The sequence below is a fragment of the Blennius ocellaris genome (genome assembly GCF_963422515.1).
Source record: "Blennius ocellaris genome assembly, chromosome: 1".
Classification (NCBI taxonomy): domain Eukaryota; kingdom Metazoa; phylum Chordata; class Actinopteri; order Blenniiformes; family Blenniidae; genus Blennius; species Blennius ocellaris.
In genome coordinates, this window is record NC_137650.1 from 33447364 (window position 1) to 33465207 (window position 17844).

At 43.6% G+C, this 17844-nt stretch overlaps 1 protein-coding gene across 2 annotated transcripts in view; it reads right to left on the reverse strand.

Moving 5' to 3' along the window:
• The window catches only part of glceb (glucuronic acid epimerase b), a 78211-nt gene that overhangs the window by 55278 nt on the left and 5089 nt on the right, over nt 1–17844 (reverse strand). The window contains exon 1 of one of the 2 annotated variants that reach the window (XM_080496917.1): nt 12296–12365. The exons of the other annotated variant lie outside the window; for it this stretch is intronic. The gene's annotated coding sequence lies outside the window, so the exon portion shown is untranslated. Of the gene's footprint in view, nt 1–12295; nt 12366–17844 lie in introns of those variants that run through there. 2 annotated transcript variants of the gene reach the window in all.

Consider the following 17844-nt stretch of genomic DNA (forward strand, 5'->3'; position numbering starts at 1 on the left):
CTGAAAATACTTCAATGTTGAAATTGCACTTGTGTAAATTTAAACATTGTTTTAGGTTCTGTAATAACCAAGATAAGACGGACTTCCTGCTGTAGTAACAACAGATTGTGAGGTTCCAGCAACTGTCAATATGCGCTTGTGAATTTAACGCTGAAAACATTTTTATTTCACCGAGCTCCAGCAGCACGAGCCGGTGAATGAAGAGGAGCGGCGTGCCCGTGGTCCGTGTGCCCGAGAGCAGTGTGTGGGGGGGGGGGCACGTTCTTTTGTTGTACAGAGTGGATGGTATTCATTGCCTGGGGGAGGGTCGGGGCTCAAAAGTATGCAAACATAAGCTGCCTGCATGTTGCCTTTGAAGCCTTTGAAGCAAGCTTTACCGTGGGGGTCACAGGGCAAGAGCAACACCAGCGTCCCGCAAAGAAGCTGAACTCATCCACCAACCCACGGCCAGAAAAAAAATGAGGAAATCTGAGCCAGAAACACACACACATAAAAAAGAAAAAAACAGCTGACAGTGAATAGAATCTGTCTTTGTGAAGGTTTGGGGCCTGCGAGCTGCCGACACTACGACGCTTTTGAAGCAGGTAGACATTTTCAATATCACAAAAATATAAGTTTAAAACTACAAGATCTGAAATATCATTTTGCCAAATCGTTTATGCATTTTCGCTCCAGAAAACAACAGTGTTTACAGGACAATGTTTCGAAAACAACGTCCCTTTAGACGGAAACGGCCGAAACGCTGAAAACGACGTCGTGGGAATGACAGGAAACGAGCTGGTGCTGTTGGTCAGTTTTTGTAATTCAACTTCAGGCACGTGTGCAGAGAACATATAAGCATTAACAATGGACATGCACACCATTTGCACGGACTAACGACGAAGTTGGATTGTTATTACGATTACAGAGTCCGAGCACTTTCCAAAGGTTTGACCTTGGGATCCGATTTCACAGACTTGCGCTTGCAGCGGCTCGTTTCAACAGACACCGTAAACCCAACTTTTTCTCGTCGCCATGTAAACGAACCCTCAGAAGGCAACATGTTCAATACCCATGTGTCTGTCCCAATAACAGAAAACCGAAAAATCTTACGATAATTCACCAAAAGCGACGAAATCGTCAAACCTTGTTTCATGTCTGAAACAAGGTTTGAGGAATCTGACGACTCGCCTCAAGAATAAAAGCACCAAGACATTGTCAACGAAGGCGTTTCGTTCGACTCACAAAGTCACTGCGACACTTGCCACTATGAAGCTGTAATAAAACACATGTGATTTAGACTCGGTGCTGTAGGATGAAGCAGAGATTTGTCTTTATAGGAGACAAAAGTGGAACGAAGGCCAGCAGCTTGAGAAAAAGGCACAAAGTGATGAGCGGCTTCCTGCAGGATTCACATCGAGGCGGCTCGGCATATCAGCTCTCATCTTCTCTTTGAAACTGTTCTTTTCTGATGGAAAGCACCATAACCAACAAATATGAGGCCACATTCCTCTTTTCAACTGCAGCGCCCCCCACCCCCACCCCCCTTTGTGCCGGAAGCCTTTCTTCCTCGGCACATTCAAGGTTTGCTTAGGAGGATTGCTCAAGCTCTATGTGGTGATTTATATTTAATAAAGCACTTTATTTTCAACAGAAGCACTGCAGCCTGGAGAGGAAGAGACGCGTCTTCCGACACCGTCAGTTTCATTTTGGACGTTCTGGGCTTTCGTACGTTATTGCTGGCGGTTTGGGAACCGCTACACGATAGCTCCATTTACGCGACAACGTTCCAAGTGAAAACACATAATTTTTGCGTTTTCATTTCAGGCAAGTGTTGCGTTTACGCAGCAAAAGTTTTGAGAGCAATGTTCATTTGCATGGGGAAAAAATAAATACATTAGAAACGCTGAAAACAACGTAGTTAGCATACTACGAGCTGGTGCTGTTAGTCATTTTTAGAATGAAGCTACACATAAGCACGCAGAGCTTATACGGTATAAACACCGACAATGGGAGTATATGAACATTCATATGGACAGACATCCACATTGAATTACAATCCTGGGTGACTGTCAAAATAAAACCACCAAGTCCCAGGAGAATATGGACTGGGAGTCACGACACTCCGTTAACACTTGTTATTGTTCATCTACTGAGCATGTGCAGAACAACTAGTTTCTACAGCTGCGCTTTAGAAGAGTTGTGTCTTTGGCTGTTTCTATGGAGACGGAACATAAGTTTGAAAAGTTCCACCTTGGGAGCAGATTTTCAAAAAGCTCAATTTTCAATCACAGTATTGTCATTTAACGCGAGGACTTTGTTGTGTAAACGAGACGTTTTTTGGCCTGTCGTCCACATGAGGCGTGTTTTAGAAGCGTGAAGACTGGTTTTTTTTTTTTTTTTTTTTTTAAAGGGTCCCAGAGTGGGGAAATTTTAAAACCCAGGCTCGTGCCGGCAAAGACGATCATCTGTGGAAAAAAAAGACGACGTATTCGCTCCCCTCTCCACCGTGATGTCATCAAATAACCACAACAATCAGGGACTAACAAGCTGCGGTCGAGCTGCGGCCATAGACCTATAGAACTAGAATTATATAGAAGTTATTTCTGCTTCTAAATTTCTATGTGCTTCGTCTTCTTCTGTGTTTTTGGTGTGTTATGGTGAGTCACAGCACCTCTAAAGGCCTGGCATGTGTACTACACGCCCCGAATCCTGGTGTTGAGTCATGTGGAGGAGGCCGGGGAGAATAAAGATCTTTTTTTTCCGTCTGGCATGTTGATGATAGTGGACTTCTCCATCAGTGTTTGGCTTCCCTGGTACCATTTGGGTGAATCAGGAATAAAAGCGTTTGACGTGCCCCAAGAAGTAAAGTGCGGCCGCCACTCCTCTAAAGATGAGCTTCTCAAGTTCTGTGAATACACACCTTTCTATCAGACAGACCACCACTCGGAGGGGTAATTAGGAAGTAAATCGAAGCAATGAAAGAAAGCTTTGAAAAGGAACAACACCCACAAAAAGACAGGCCTGACTGCTCCTTTGTTCGATGGTTGATGTGTGCAAGAAGAAAGGTGTTTGTTGTTACCTTCAGCCACTCAAGGGGATCGGGAGAGAATCTGCCATCTGTCACCCGGATCACAAACAACATCCATCTGATCCCCTCACCCGAGGGCCAGTATAGTGTTCACAACTTGGAAGTAGCTATATGAAGACATGTACAGCGCATAGTACTTTTTAAGGGAATTTAACGGAGAATATAACCAGATGGAAATGTCTGGCTTGTTGCGAACGTGAATGAAGCACCTGACAAGCTGATCAGCAACACCGCCTGCGACATATGTTCTTCTTCTTTTTCTTCCACAAAAAAAACTCTCTCTGGCTTCCTAAACATTTCTGCTAACCTCTCGACACGTAATTACCATAATTACCAAAGTGGAACAAAGAAAAGAAGCAACTAAGTTTTAATTATGTAGTCGATGTGGGGCTGCATACATAAACATAGATTACCCGCTCGTAGTGACGGCTTGCTGACGAGTGTTTTTCCTCTAAGAGATAACTGCTGAAGACAAAAGACAACTATTTTTTTTTTTTTTTTTAAAGGGAGGATGAAAGCTATTTAAAAGTCCACGGCTTATAGCTTGGCAGCATCATTTGGTCATTGTGTGCTCTTTGTGGAAAACAGATGGGAGAGCTTCGAGTGTGAGAAGACAATGAACCTGGAGTAGCCCTTTCCTTTAAAGCCTCATTAAGATCATGAACACACTTTTGGGGAAGCGCTCTGGTAAACGTAGATGAAAATCCATGTTACATCTGCCTCGATATTTGATCGTTCAATCATTACAACTAGTTAACAATGTTACGGCATCGTTGATAGTTGGATTGTCGTAATGTCATTGTCCATCTACTCGCATATGTGCAGAAGAACTATTTACTACGACCGTTCCCCTGATTACACAGTGACTGAGCCCTAGGCATTTTCAAAAAGTTAAATCTGGGAAAAACCTTCTCAAATAGTTGCGTTTTCAGTGGCTTTGGCAACCGCCGTCATGGAAACGGACCCCCAAAACAAAACTGAAATTTTATCGCTGAAAAATTCAGCTAGCATAAACGAGCTCTTGGTGCCATCCAAAAACTGAGATACTGAAACATGAAGTTATCTTGGAATAAGCAGCAGAAGCTCTGACTCATCATACGTTCTTATCGATCCTAGAACCATCAAATCAGAATAAATCCAGGCGCACTGGCGATAAGAAGGTTAAATCTAGACAGAAACAAGCCGAGGCTCCACCTCTCCGGTGATGAATGGGAGGAGAGCGCCCATCTCTCCCGTTGGTATTAACTTATCACAGCCACCCATCTCCCATTCACATCCTCTTCCCTCCGCGAGGGCACAGCTGTGTGGAGATAAGGGGAGCTTACGCATTGTAGCTCCTTGTTGTGTCTCTTTTTAGAACGCTCCTTATGTGTAGTGGTAAACGCCACATACACGCCTCCCCTGGGAGACCGCCAGAACACCGGCGCGATTCGCCTCGAATTTGAAGGACGCCTCATCTCCCCCGCTCCGAATGGTGCCGACGACAAACACTCTTGACTTTCAATGCGGGTGGATAGAGAGTCTGAAGAAGTACCTGCGAGAGACATTCGGCCGGTGTTTACGCCCCCCCGATTGCTGCCAGGTCTTGTCGAGACGGACGCGTTTAGACTGAGGTTATCGAACCCGGGAATCCCACCGCGGTGACACGGAGTGGGGTTTGTTTGTTTGCAACTGAAGGGTGAATCAAAGGGAAAATTCCAGAGAGCAGTCGCAGGTCTTAAGGGGCAATTGGAATAGTGAACTAGACTGGACGTGCCACAACAGGGACAGATGAAGGGAACATTTCAAAGTTCAAGGCTCAAGGTGTTTTATTTGTCATTTCAACAGTAAAAGCCAGGTTTCACCGTGTAATGAAATTCTTACTTTGCAGTCTACCCTGGTGCCGACATACAAAAATAAATAAGTATATACACAAGAAAATAGAATAAAATAAAATAAAATATAAAATAAAATAAAATAAAATAACAGAGCAGCGCAAAGTATTAGTCAGAAAGTGAGATGTGCATTGTGTGCAATTGTACAGATTAAATGTAAACATGTTCAGAAGCTGTTCAGAAGTCTGATGGCAACGGGGAAGAAAGAGTGAGAGCAGAGCGGTACCTGGAGTGAAACTTGGAGTTCAAACATCCACAATTTATTATTAAAAAAAAAAGAAATTCATGAGAGTTCGTACAAATGTTGCACTAAACTCACTGTACAAACACATGATGACACGACTCTGGCAATGTCTATGAAAGTTTTGCATTTTCACTTGAAATTGTTGACATTTCTGAGACCCTCAATGTAGAGGACCCAGGTTCAAAGGTCCAGATGTGCCAGCGAAGGAATCCCGGGGAAAAAGCTAGCCAAGTCTATCGTCCTTCGTCTTACAGCGCGAAACGTGTCAAACGGACCACCTGCGCATACAGAATCTTAACCAAAAGTTCAATAAGGCCACACTTCCTGATTAATCCCTAAACTTAAAAAGTGATCGACATCGCTTTGAACCAACGACCCCACCGAGGCCCCGCCCCAGTACTACACGTCATACATCTGACTTCCAGTCGCGCCAGGCGGTGCGACAGCCACAGACCAGAGGAGAGTTCAACAGAAAACACCAATTGACAGCTTTCTGTATCCCCAACATTTTGAAACCCCCCCCCTGTGTTTGAAACATTAAGAGAGATCTTCAGCTACAAGGACACTTAACTGCGACGTGCAGTGTGGGGAAATGTGCTGCCCTCATCAGAGAAGAGACCGAAATGGCTTTGGAAGGACATGCATCAGTGATAAATCAAAGCGCGGAGACATAAAATTGCAGTCAGCCGAAAGCGGCAGACGGGCAGCAGATAGGCCCGCGGTGTTTAATATTTACTGGAGATGATGGAACGAACGGGCAACTGTGGGTTTAACACCGTATTTACAGAGAAGCAGCCGCAGATTCAGCAGTTCGCTCCGTCTGTGTCGACAAAGTACACATTCAGGGACGGTATCAAGCTGTAGGTCAGCCAACGCACAATTACTGTCGTTGAAAATGTAGAAGACGGGGAGGGGGGGGGGGGGATTTAATTGCAACAAAAGACAAACAAATGGACTGCTTGCATGTCTCAGACTGTGTGCAATACACTAGATTCTGTGCAATAACATGTACCTTGTGCTCAACCCGCACATACTATTCAGCCAAGGTACCTCAAGTAGCTAGTTTTGTATTTTCTGTAACTTATTATCGGTATGTTTCTTTTTTACCTTACTGCACTAATGTCCTTCACTTACTCACTCATCTGGGTGCGTGTGAGCGGGTCTATATGAGAGCTGAATGTGCGCGTGAATGTTTAGGTTATTCTGTATACATGGTATGTCTGCTGATATGAAAGCGATGCTGAATGTGAGAATGGCTGCCTGCGTTCCATTGTATGTCTACTGTGTGTCTACTGTAGCTGCACCGCAATTTCGTTGTACCGTGTACAATGACAATAAAGCTTCCAATCTAATTTGCCAAAACATTAGAAAGCAATCAAATGCTATTGGACACGCCCACATGAGGTCATTAGCTACCCTCGCTCCTCAAGACAAGGTCTCATTATGGTTTTCTACTTTATATGTGAAAATCGAACTTTGACAACAACAAAGCAGAATGAGTGTTGCGTTCCCTGGAGAGGGACATGGACCTCGGCTTGGGAAGCGCCACAAATTAAAACATTTTAGTCTAGTTTACTGCTAACCCAATAATTGTGTTTCCACATCTGGTTTACGGTCAGAGTCACTGAGTATTGTTCAAAGGGTCCGACTCGGCTGCGCCAGTAGATGATTCAAACCGAATACACAATGAAAGAGTTGGGGAAAAAAAAAATCCCTCTTGAGGGCGTAAATATGTAGGTCAGTACTTTCCTCCGTATAATCATCAACATGTGTGACAGAAAACAAAGGAATGGTGCCAAGGCATGAGGTACAATTTGCTCCACAGTGGGAAACGGCCACAATACATCTCCAAGAGGCGGGTAAAGCTGTTGATCAATACCGGTGAGTAAAGGATTACTTTGCCCTATGCTGAGATTCATGGATTTCATAGCCCTTTGTTGGGTTTAAATTAGATTCTGGGAGTGCAAGGTTCAGTCAGTCTTGTCTTTTCCAATGAAGAATTCCAACACTTATCTACTTGCAAACGCGCACATATTTTGCTGCGTCTTTCATTTCCCAGGTTGAGTCCTGTGACGACTGAGTAGTCCGCGGTGTGAAGCTAACGGAATGAGACGTCTCCGGGACATTTCCAGCCTCGCAGCCGTGTCACAAAGGCCGAACACCCGTCATGCAAAAAGTGTGGCGTCGGTGTAATAAACCAGTGAACTGAAAACCAAGCCGGAGGCAGCATCTTCACTTTCTTTTGAGATACTTCACACCATCAGTATTTAAAACACTGCCCTTCCCCTTGAGCTCGACTCGAAGGCCGTCGAAGTGAGACGACAAAAAAAAAAACCAGCGTTTTGGAAAAGTTTCACATTAGCCCGCACCTACGCACCAGCAGGTATGTGAATAAAGTGAAGTTAATTACTGGCTTGGACCCAGACACACCCGCCGCGCCCGGGTATAATATTAAAATGCTCGAGATGACTGTGGCCAGACTCTGAAGCCGTTTTTTTTTTTTTTTTTTTGAAGTCAAGTTGTCCGACTTAGTCGACTGTCTTAATTAGCGAAGCTTGCAACTTCTTCCAGTGCTTCTGCAATCTGCCACAACACAAGAAGCAGCCCACCTCCACGCTCCATGGAGCAGCGTGTTGTGTCTAAGTCTTTTCTGGCACGTTTCTAGTCACCCTGGCTGGCTGTGACGACGCAAGCGAAAATAAAAAATGGCACCGTGATATAGTTTCTAATAATCGCCCCTAATTTATATGCATTTGCTTGCTCCCACCAGCCAGCTGGAAAAAAAAAAACTGGTGCCCCACTAACTTTTAAGCAGCTTTAGTGTGTAAGAAGTTGTTTTGGGTTTTTTTTGTATTTGACAGATAAAAGAAATTTCATTTGAGGGTTGGAGCGTGTGCTAAATGTGTCCTGATGAGCTTATTAGTGTGCGTTTAAGTGTAGAGATTGTGTCTGTGGAGGAGAAGACAAAGAGCGTGCAAGGAGAGAGATACTAATTGCGGAAACATCATTATTATACACACTCGCGTCAATAAAGATAACTTAATCCAAGAAGAAGCGGCTCATTAAGATTGTGTCCACAGTTCCCCGGTGAAGGGATTCAATCGTGACTGAAATTTATTTCATGCGTTTTGGCAGCAATACATTTGGATGAATAGAAACTGGGGATGTACGGATACCACTTTTTATTTATTTTTTTTGACGAGTACCGACGATTAGCTACTTTTCGACAAGAGTACCAAGTTGAGTACTTATTAAATGCCGTTCAGCTTAATTCATGCTGCTGCGAACAACCTCTGCAACGCCTGTGCGACACCAGTGTAACTACTGCGTCTTACTAAAGACTTACTAAAGTCATCCTTTAATCATGTTTAGTATGTAGCATCGCCAGTGTGCGAGCCCTGAAGCGCTTTAGCATGTAGCATAGCACAGGGCGAAAACCTTCCTGGATCCACTTCGCAGTTCGACTAACGAGCGACATCGGGCTCAATCTGTTGGTCCAAATGTCTCCGGTGATCAAGTTGCCGACGTTGTACCAACCATCTTTCATCTCCTCTTGATATTCTGTCAGAACATAATTCACAGTCGGTCTTAGGTTTGTCATGCTCACTGATATTAAAGGATCTCCAAACTGCTGACATCGCTCGTCCTCTCCGGTCTACCTGCTGCTGGCGCTCTTTGTGTCCCACCGAGATTCCCTCGCCTCTCGTATTCACACGTAAAATAAGAGAGCGCCAAACCGCGGCAGCCACTTTTAGAAATGACGCCGTGGCCGGCTGCCAGGTTTCAAAGTGGGCTTGCCAATGTTGACCCGGCGGCTGCCGTCATACTGGAGATCACTACAGCCTCTGTACGACTGCGTCCCATATTTCACTTTAAATTTTAAACCAACGCTTGCCCAAATGTTCGCTTTCCTGGAGCTCCCGCCACATCTCACACAGTCGGTTGATGTCCTCGAGATCAAACAGTTTAAAGGTAGCTTTGTTTCCTTCCCTCAGGGAAATCAACTGACAGCCATCTAATCACATTATTAGCACATACCGTATTTTCTGCCCTATAAGGCGCACCTAAATACCTCAAATTTTCTCAAAAGCTGCCAGTGCGCCTTATAGCGACGACTGATTAATTTTTTTGATGCTTATATAAAAACAGACTTGAGGCTTCTTTCTTTTTTCCTTTTTTTTTATTTAATAAACCGCTCCACTACTCACTGTTTCATCTCATAACTGGAAGAAAAAGCATGTGGACAATATCTATTATGTAAATGTGGTAAGGTCGGCCGATCTAAATGTAAATCAGGTCGTACGCCATAATCCCGATCCACATTTAGATAAGCAAGGTTTAATTTCCCTCCGGTGAAAAATCCTCATTTTCACATAAAATGAATTGATTAGCCATGTTCGATTGCTGGCGAGATCAATAACAGTCGAGTCGGAGCCATAAATCAGCCGGCCTGATGTATCCGCTGATGTTTCAGGAGCCCAATGTGGAAGAAATAAGTGAGGAATGTGCAACATACACAATCCAATGTATGCTACTATTTGATCGCAAAAGGTATTTACCTTTATAAATGTTATATTTGCACTAGGATTTATGCGAATTTATTTTACGGTGTTTTATCAGGTGTTATCGGTTTAAACCCCTGGTTTAAACCGATAACACCTTGAAAATGTCAAGTGCGGTGAGCTCGGAGGAACCCAACGGCAGGGACGGTGGGAAAATGAGACTTGTAAGAGAAATGCTACAACACACAAGTTCAGTGCCTTGTCTTGTTGGACGAACAGGCAAATGGATGGACTGGTGAGCCGCCGGATGGACACATTGATGGATGGACGCTTTTCAGATTGATAAGATAACAATTTCACATGGATAGTTGATAGAAGAAGCCAAATTCCACACCGAAGCGTCTCAGACTAGGCACGAGGTGGAACGCATACCTTCGCCGACGTCACATTTGTCACCATGGAAACCGATGGATTACAAGGTCAACCACGCCATCCACCACACCTCTCCTTCCATCATTTGTCGTTTGAACTGCTTCATGTTATTACTGTTTGACATTGATGTAGACACACTTTACAGTTCCCATATCATGAAAGGCACAGGCCTCAGATTTTATTTTAAGCCACATAATGTCTATTTGTGGAGGGGTGGATCATGTTGGAGCTCATCCGTGTGGAAACTTCCCTCCCTGTCCAGTTGACAAGGCTTCACATGAAAATGCTTTTTTTTTTTTTTTTTTTGCTGCTGCTTTTTGGAAAGGTTTTGTGTTTACACAGCAATTTTTTGAAACCGGTTCCAACTCATGCAGTGAACTTAAGTGCCCATAATCTTTTCTTGAGGACAACCAAAGTAAATGTCTTCTATGGACTGCGCTACATGGTGTCATATCTGTTTTCAGCTATACATTCTATTTGTCTTTTAAGTAATGTTAAATCCTAATCATGATTAACTCGCATAACGAGACATTATTATTCATGGCCGTGGGGACAAATAGACATTTAAAAAGCACAAGTCTTTTCCTGTTATTGGTTGTCGCTAATTATCTGGAAAATCTTTATATAAAGTTTGCAACTGTCAAAACTTTGGTTTTTGCAGTAAAACCTACAGAAGACTTGAACTCCACAGTTGTCATGCCAAGAGTCAAAGTCAAAAAACATGTTTAATGTTAGCTAATGACTAATACCGCATTTACGCGACAAATGTTTCACGTTTACACGCCATTGGTCTGAAAACCATGTCACGGTCATGGGATTGAACACTGTTATTGTTGGTTGATTTTGTAATGAAACCACACACGCATGCACACAGAGAACAATACGCTACAAGCGTTAACAATGGGAGAGACGACATTTGTATGGACAGACGGCCAAGTTGGACTGTTGTTACGTTCTCTATCAACTGAGCATGTGCAGAACTGTTTACTGTGGCCATGGTAGGCATGTGCAATAGCAGCATTTTTGCCAGTTGCAAAAAGACTTCAATGTTTACAAAAAGTTGGGGGGGGGTTTCCTCCGTTTCCATGGAGACAGAGCCTGTTAGAGGCTCTATCAAAAAGTTCCACTGTAGGAACTGTTTCCAAAAAGTTGTGTTTCCAGTGGCTGCGAGCATGGCCGTCATGTTAACGGACCAAAACGCTATGGACATTTTTGCATTTTCACCTGAAAACATCGTGGCCTAATTGTTTTGCAATGTTTTCATCATGTACATTGATGCCACAACATGTTTAAATCCAAAGGTTATTGTCCGGACACCTCAAGATGATATTGGACCGTTTGTGACCACTGAACTAAAACTAGTTTGACACCTCCATTCACAAAAAAAACTTTGTCTAGTATGAACCAAACTTCGTCTGTGATTTTTTTAAATATTTTTCCCCCCAGACATGTCAGACAACTCAAAATAGCCACGACACCTTCCAGAGAAGAAGAGAATAACAGCTGCGGCGGCCAGCAAAACAGAGCCGGATTAGTCTGGGTCCAAAAGCGGTCCTCTCCCCTTGTATGTCCGGGGGGGGGGGGGGACGGACGACAGCCTGCGGGGTGGGGGGGTGCAGGGCGGAGAAGTTTACCGAGGGGACGAGAGACAGTCGAAGTGGGACGAGCTGGAAAAGTGCGGCTGCTTCAACACAAACACAGCCCGTATGGACGCTAACGGCTAACAAGTTTGTCAGTCCGGTGTCATGGCTTCCCGTCACAGCCTCCTCCTCCTCCAGGACAGCGGGACTGATCTTCTGGAGGGGAACACAAGGCAGCCAGCCTGACACCCAGAGGAGCCACTTTAAACCGGGCGGATGTGTCGTTAGCTTGCAGGCTAACCGGGGGAAGGGGGGGGGGCATAACGGAGAAGGGAGCTTTGAAGTTCCTGTATCCCCTCCCTCCCTCCGGTTCCCCCGCACACACACACACACCAACAGGCTGCGGGGTTCAACAGACACACTCGCACCGCAAAGTGTGTCACTACCGTTACCGGGAGCGGAGACGCTGGGGGAACACGGAGGGGGGATGAAGTGTCGCTCCGCCGGTGTGAAACTCAAAACACCGCGGCTAGCTCCGAGGATCAGCGTCTGGACCGCACCGAGCCACCGGGACGAACCGACTGCAGCCTTACCTGCACGGGGAAAGGTGTCGCCCGGAGCCGGGGTGTGTTCCCCGGGGGGGGGGGGGGGGGGGCGGCAGCGATGCTTCTCGGCGATTCGGGCAGCCTGAAACACTCCGTGGTGAAACGGAGAGGGAAGAGACGGTGGGAGTCCGAGCGGCTTCAGAGTCACAACAGACTGAACGGAGAACGGCGGCGGCTCTGGCTCTCCGTTAGGAACGAGAAGTATCGCGAGAAAATCGCGAGGCACCGCGAGAGCTTGGAGAGCTGCGATGGCCAATCAGAGGAGCCGACTGGAGACCGTTTGTTATTGCGAGAGAGTACAATAAATAATATATTAAAACAACAAATAAATCATAAGCAACTTAAAACTAAAGAATAACAGCAAGTATTAAATGATTAATAATAATGCAGTAAAATAAAAATTCAAACTTGTTAAAACGAAATAAAAAAAACAAGATATCTAGAAAAAAACGAAATATATTTGAGAATAAAGCCAAAACAACGATACTTGAAAAAAGACATAATAATAATAATAATAATGATGATGATGATGATGATGATGATGATGATGATGATGATGATGATGATGATGATGATAATAATAATAATAATAATCAATTAATTAATTTAAACAATTATTAAAACAATCAAACTCTGAATATAAGTCTGGCAGATGGTGATTTACAGTCACTGTCTTACATTTGTCATTGTCATTAATTTAAAAAAAAAATCTCAGTTTTGTGACCACATTCTTCTGTCTCATGTTCTATCGCTGTATTGGTAATTGGCAGTTAAGACGTGCATGTGTGCGTGTGTCTGTATGCAAAAGGGAACACAACTAACCTGAATTAAACTGAACAAACTCCAAAAATGAATCTTACTGATTCATTTTGGCATTTTGTAATAACTTACAAGGGACCACTTGGTACTGTATGGCCGGCACTATTACCTCACTATGAAATTCAGTTCAAACCACAAGAAAATGTATGAAACTAAATTGACATAAAGTAAAACAAACTAACATACAAACAAACAAACAAAGGCAATCTGTTCTTTTTACAATTTTTGCACTTTGTCATGTGGACAGTGATGCGGTGAGCAACGTGTGTGTACCTCTCAAACAGAATGTTAAGAAAGAAAGCATATACACGATTTGAATAACTTCAAGCTGAACTCGTTTCCCTTTATTAGTACTAATCTTCCATGTCAGAGAGAAAATAGGTCAAAGTGTGACCAGAGATAACAAAGCAAGCAATGCAACCAGAAAAACGAAGATGTTATCATGAGCAACCTGTCAAAAATCAAGCAAAGGCATCAAAACATGAGTGGAAAGCAGAACCACTGAAGCCTGCACATACCGGGGCATCAGGAGAGAATTGAGCTTCAAAACCCGGTGTAAATTATTCCATCAGGAAGGCGGCATACCTGAAGAAAGACTTTCCACTCTCAGCATTTCCCTCAGGAACATGCAGCAGAAAGCAGACTGCAGATCAGACTGTTTGACGAGGGAGGTGGGAGACCCAGGTGAGGTGGAAGGTGCAGTATTTGAGGTTACAAGAGGAATATATTGGGTTTTTGTGCAGGAAAATGTCTTTATGTGAACTTAAATGCCGTCAATCCTTTTCTTGTGGACAACCGGAGTAGATGTCTTCCGTGCACCGAGATACATGGTGTCATATATTATCTCTTTTTGGCAATATATTCTATTTGTTTGAAGTCTTTTTTTAATAGCCATTTTAAATCTTAATACACGATGAGACTCACATGATGAGATGTTATTGTTCACGGCCACAGGGACAAAGAAAAAAAGAAAAAAAGCAAAAGTCTTCCACTGTTACTTGGTTGTCACTCTAAATATCTGGAGAGTCTTTATATAAAGTCTCCAAACCGGTTTTCACTGTAAAACTGTGTTGTATTTCTCTGCACACGTGTGTGAGATTTCATTCCAAAAGCAAAAAAACCACGAAAAAAACAGGACTACCTCATGGCCTGGCTTGGTAACAACACTGTCTCCAGCATTTCTGCTGTTCCCGTGGAAGCAGGCATATTTTTCCATTTCGCTGTGAAAACCATAACTTTTCAAACAAAAACGACTTGTTTTCACTTGAAAAACGGGACCTCGGAGCGATTCTTTAGCTTTTTTGCCTCATAACCAACGAAGAAGAAGAAGAGGGAAAAACAAACTGCGAGGGAAAACAGAAATAAGGAAAACTAAAGATAATGATCCTGGATTACAACATGTTTTCCCTCCCAGTTTGTTTTTCCCTCTTCTTCTTCTTCTTCTTCTTCTTCTTCTTCTTCTTCTTCTTCTTCTTCTTCTTCTTCTTCTTCTTCTTCTTCTTCTTCTTCTTCTTCTTCTTCTTCTTCTTCTTCTTCTTCTTCTTCTTCTTCTTCTTCTTCTTCTTCTTTCTTCTTCTTCTTCTTCTTCTTCGTCTTCTTCTTCTTCTTCGTTGGTTATGAGGCACTTCCAGAATCCGAAGTAACCAATCAGAGTTCAACGCCCGTCCCGAATTTCTGTGACTGGTGGACAACCGCGTCTGTCACATTTGGGTTTTGCACATTTTGAGCAAGCGCAGAGCAGAACTTGAGCGGACGTGGAGAGATTTGAGCGAGAGAGAGAGAGAGAGAGAGAGAGGTTGAGCGCAGAGGAAGAATCTGAGCGCAGAAATGATTTTCGAGGCGCGCAATCTCAAGTTTTTCTTTGCGCAAATTAAATATTTCCTCAAAATGCTATTAGTTGTGCTTGCACAATAAAAAAAATTTGCGCTCAAATTTTCCCATTGCTCGCTCAGAATTTTGGCACAAATATAACCCCATACACACGCACACACACACAAAAACACACACAGCCTATCCTTGCTGTAACACTAATTGCCCTTTGGGGGCACATATAAAAACTGAACTGCACAAATCATGTGTGAGCGCACACACGCACACACACACACACCCAGGGTGTGTGTTTTATTTGCACTAAGCCGACAGAGCTGACCACTACACCACCGTACCGCCATCTAAACTCATTACATAAAACAAAAGTGTTGGAAGAAAACAGTAGCCTGCAGTGAGAAACAGTGAGAAAACAGGAACCGACCGTTACTTCCTCTTGCTTTCAAAGTAAATCCCCTAAAGTCCTATACAGATTTTTTTTTTTCTGTGTAAAACAGAAAACAACTTTAAGGCCTAGGATCAAACAGGGATTCTTTCTTTTTTTTTTTTACAAAATGCTATTGTTGCAGAAATTGAGAAACTGTTTCCTGTCCCGAGATGATGTATTATTTAATTCCTGTCCTGCAGCGTATGTCCTCTCGTTATCTTTCATTTATGTGGACGGTCCCCTGTGTGTGTGTGTGTGTGTGTGTGTGTGTGTGTGTGTGTGTGTGTGTGTGTGTGTGTGTGTGTGTGTGTGTGTGTGTGTGTGTGTGTGTGTGTGTGTGTGTGTGTGTGTGTGTGTGTGTGTGTGTTCATACACTGGGAACTGTTTGTAATTAATTTCAGTTATGTTTGTGTGGCGCCAACAACAACATATAATTTCCAAGGAATGTACTTTCAAAACAAAAGGGAGAAAAGTCCAACAATTCCACGCGAGCCGCTCTACTAAAGGCTCCAGCAGAGACGAACTCAGACCCTGTTTACGCAACGCTTCAAGTGAAAACGCATCATTTTTTGCGTTTTCGTTTCTAGGAAAGTTTCACGTTTACGCAACAAGGGTTTGAAAACGATGTCCGTTTCTATGGATAATGCTGAAAACACTTTAGTTTTGATGTCGGGCCACTAATTGATCAAACATAAACAATAGAAGAAAGGCAGCAAAGTAAGAATTTCATAGTACAGAGGGAACACGTTTCTTTACTGCGCACGTGACAATAAACACTTTGAATCTTGCAGTGGCTCTGAGCATTGGACCCTGAAAACACTTAGAAAGTTTTCCATTGTCACTTGAAAATGCTGTTGTTCTCTGCTTGCAGAAAAAAAAAAAAAAAGCTAACCACATCATTTTCAGCGTATCTGCCGTTTCCGTGGAAACATGCATCGTCGTGTAAACCAAACTTTTTCTGACACGAAAATGGAAAAACAACAAGTTTTTTTTTTTTTGAAACGTCGCGTAACCGGGATGTTTAACTACGACACTCCGGAACGCTAAAACAAGTGTTTGCTTGGTTTACACAGCGACATATTGAAAAAGATGCCTGCTTCCATGGAAATGGCAGAAATGCTGAAAACAGTGTAGTTACCATGCCAGGCCACTAGGTGGTGCTGTTTTTTTATTCTTTTGACATGAAATCACACACATGCACAGAGAAAACAGAAAACTTTCAGTGTTTGCAGACTTTATATATCACTCAATCATTCAACTTCATTTGTATGGCACTTTTTTATACAATCAATATAATACAACATGCCTAACATGATTTAAAAACAGTGCAAAGGTACAATAGATAATTTAAAAAAAATACATGAACACACACACACACACACACACACACCCTCTGCTGGCTGTCACAACTCGTCAGCGTGAAGAAACAAGAAGAAATGTGGGAGTTTTGATCAGTGGAGCCACAAAGAGTTATTTCTGACTGGGATGAGGAAACACTGCTGAAACGCTCATCTGCGTTACGCAAAGTGCAATTTCAGGCTTTCTGTCTGAGCTGCAATGTCTTTTTTTTCACGGGGCTCCATGTGGATATCGCACAGGGCCTCCAGTGAGATAACAACCCCCCCCCCCCCCCCCCCCCCCCACATGATGCCAAGTCTTATGAAACCTGCCATGAGAAACAGACGAGAGCTGATATCATCCTGAGCAAAAAAGAAGCCCGGCTGCTGCACGTGCATGATGCAAGACCGCAACATCACCCCCCCCCCCCCCCCCCCCCCCCCCCGGATGAGAAACCCATGGAAGCTTACTCACACTTTATCTGAGTAAGTGTCGCATATATTCCCCGTTAACTGGCAGTAATACAGTCATGGAAGCCGTGGCTGTCCCTCGCTGGGGGACGCTCATTAAAAGACGCACCACAGGCTCCCGGTGCTCGATAGTGGGTTCCAGCAGTGTGGGGACAGGATTCAAGCTTCCTTCTGTGTTTTCAACCGGAGCTCGGATGTTTGTCGACTTTAAAGCGTCGCCCGTTATTCTTTTAATGAAGTCCTTTTTTCATCCATCTTCTCCACCAGCTTTATCTGATCCCACCTGACTGTGGAGGAACGAGCAAAAACCCCCGAGGATCCGACAAGACGTCCCGGAACCTTTATGACCAGAAGAGCCATTTCTGTGGTTTTTCTTCATTTAACTGGAGCCTCAAAACCCGTTTGACCTTTGCTTGCTTGTTTATCTTGTTTGTTTATTGTGGATCCTCATTAGCTTCCGCATAGCGAGACGCTATTCACCCGGAGGTCCTGCGGCCCGTTACCGTGGCAATACATTTCAAACACTAATATTACTTTCACGCTGCAAAACACTCTTTAACATATATCATATTAACAATAACTACTGAAAATGTTACATGAATGAAAAAAAAACCCAAAACAACCAAAAGAAACAATCACAAAGGCGCCGTCTGATT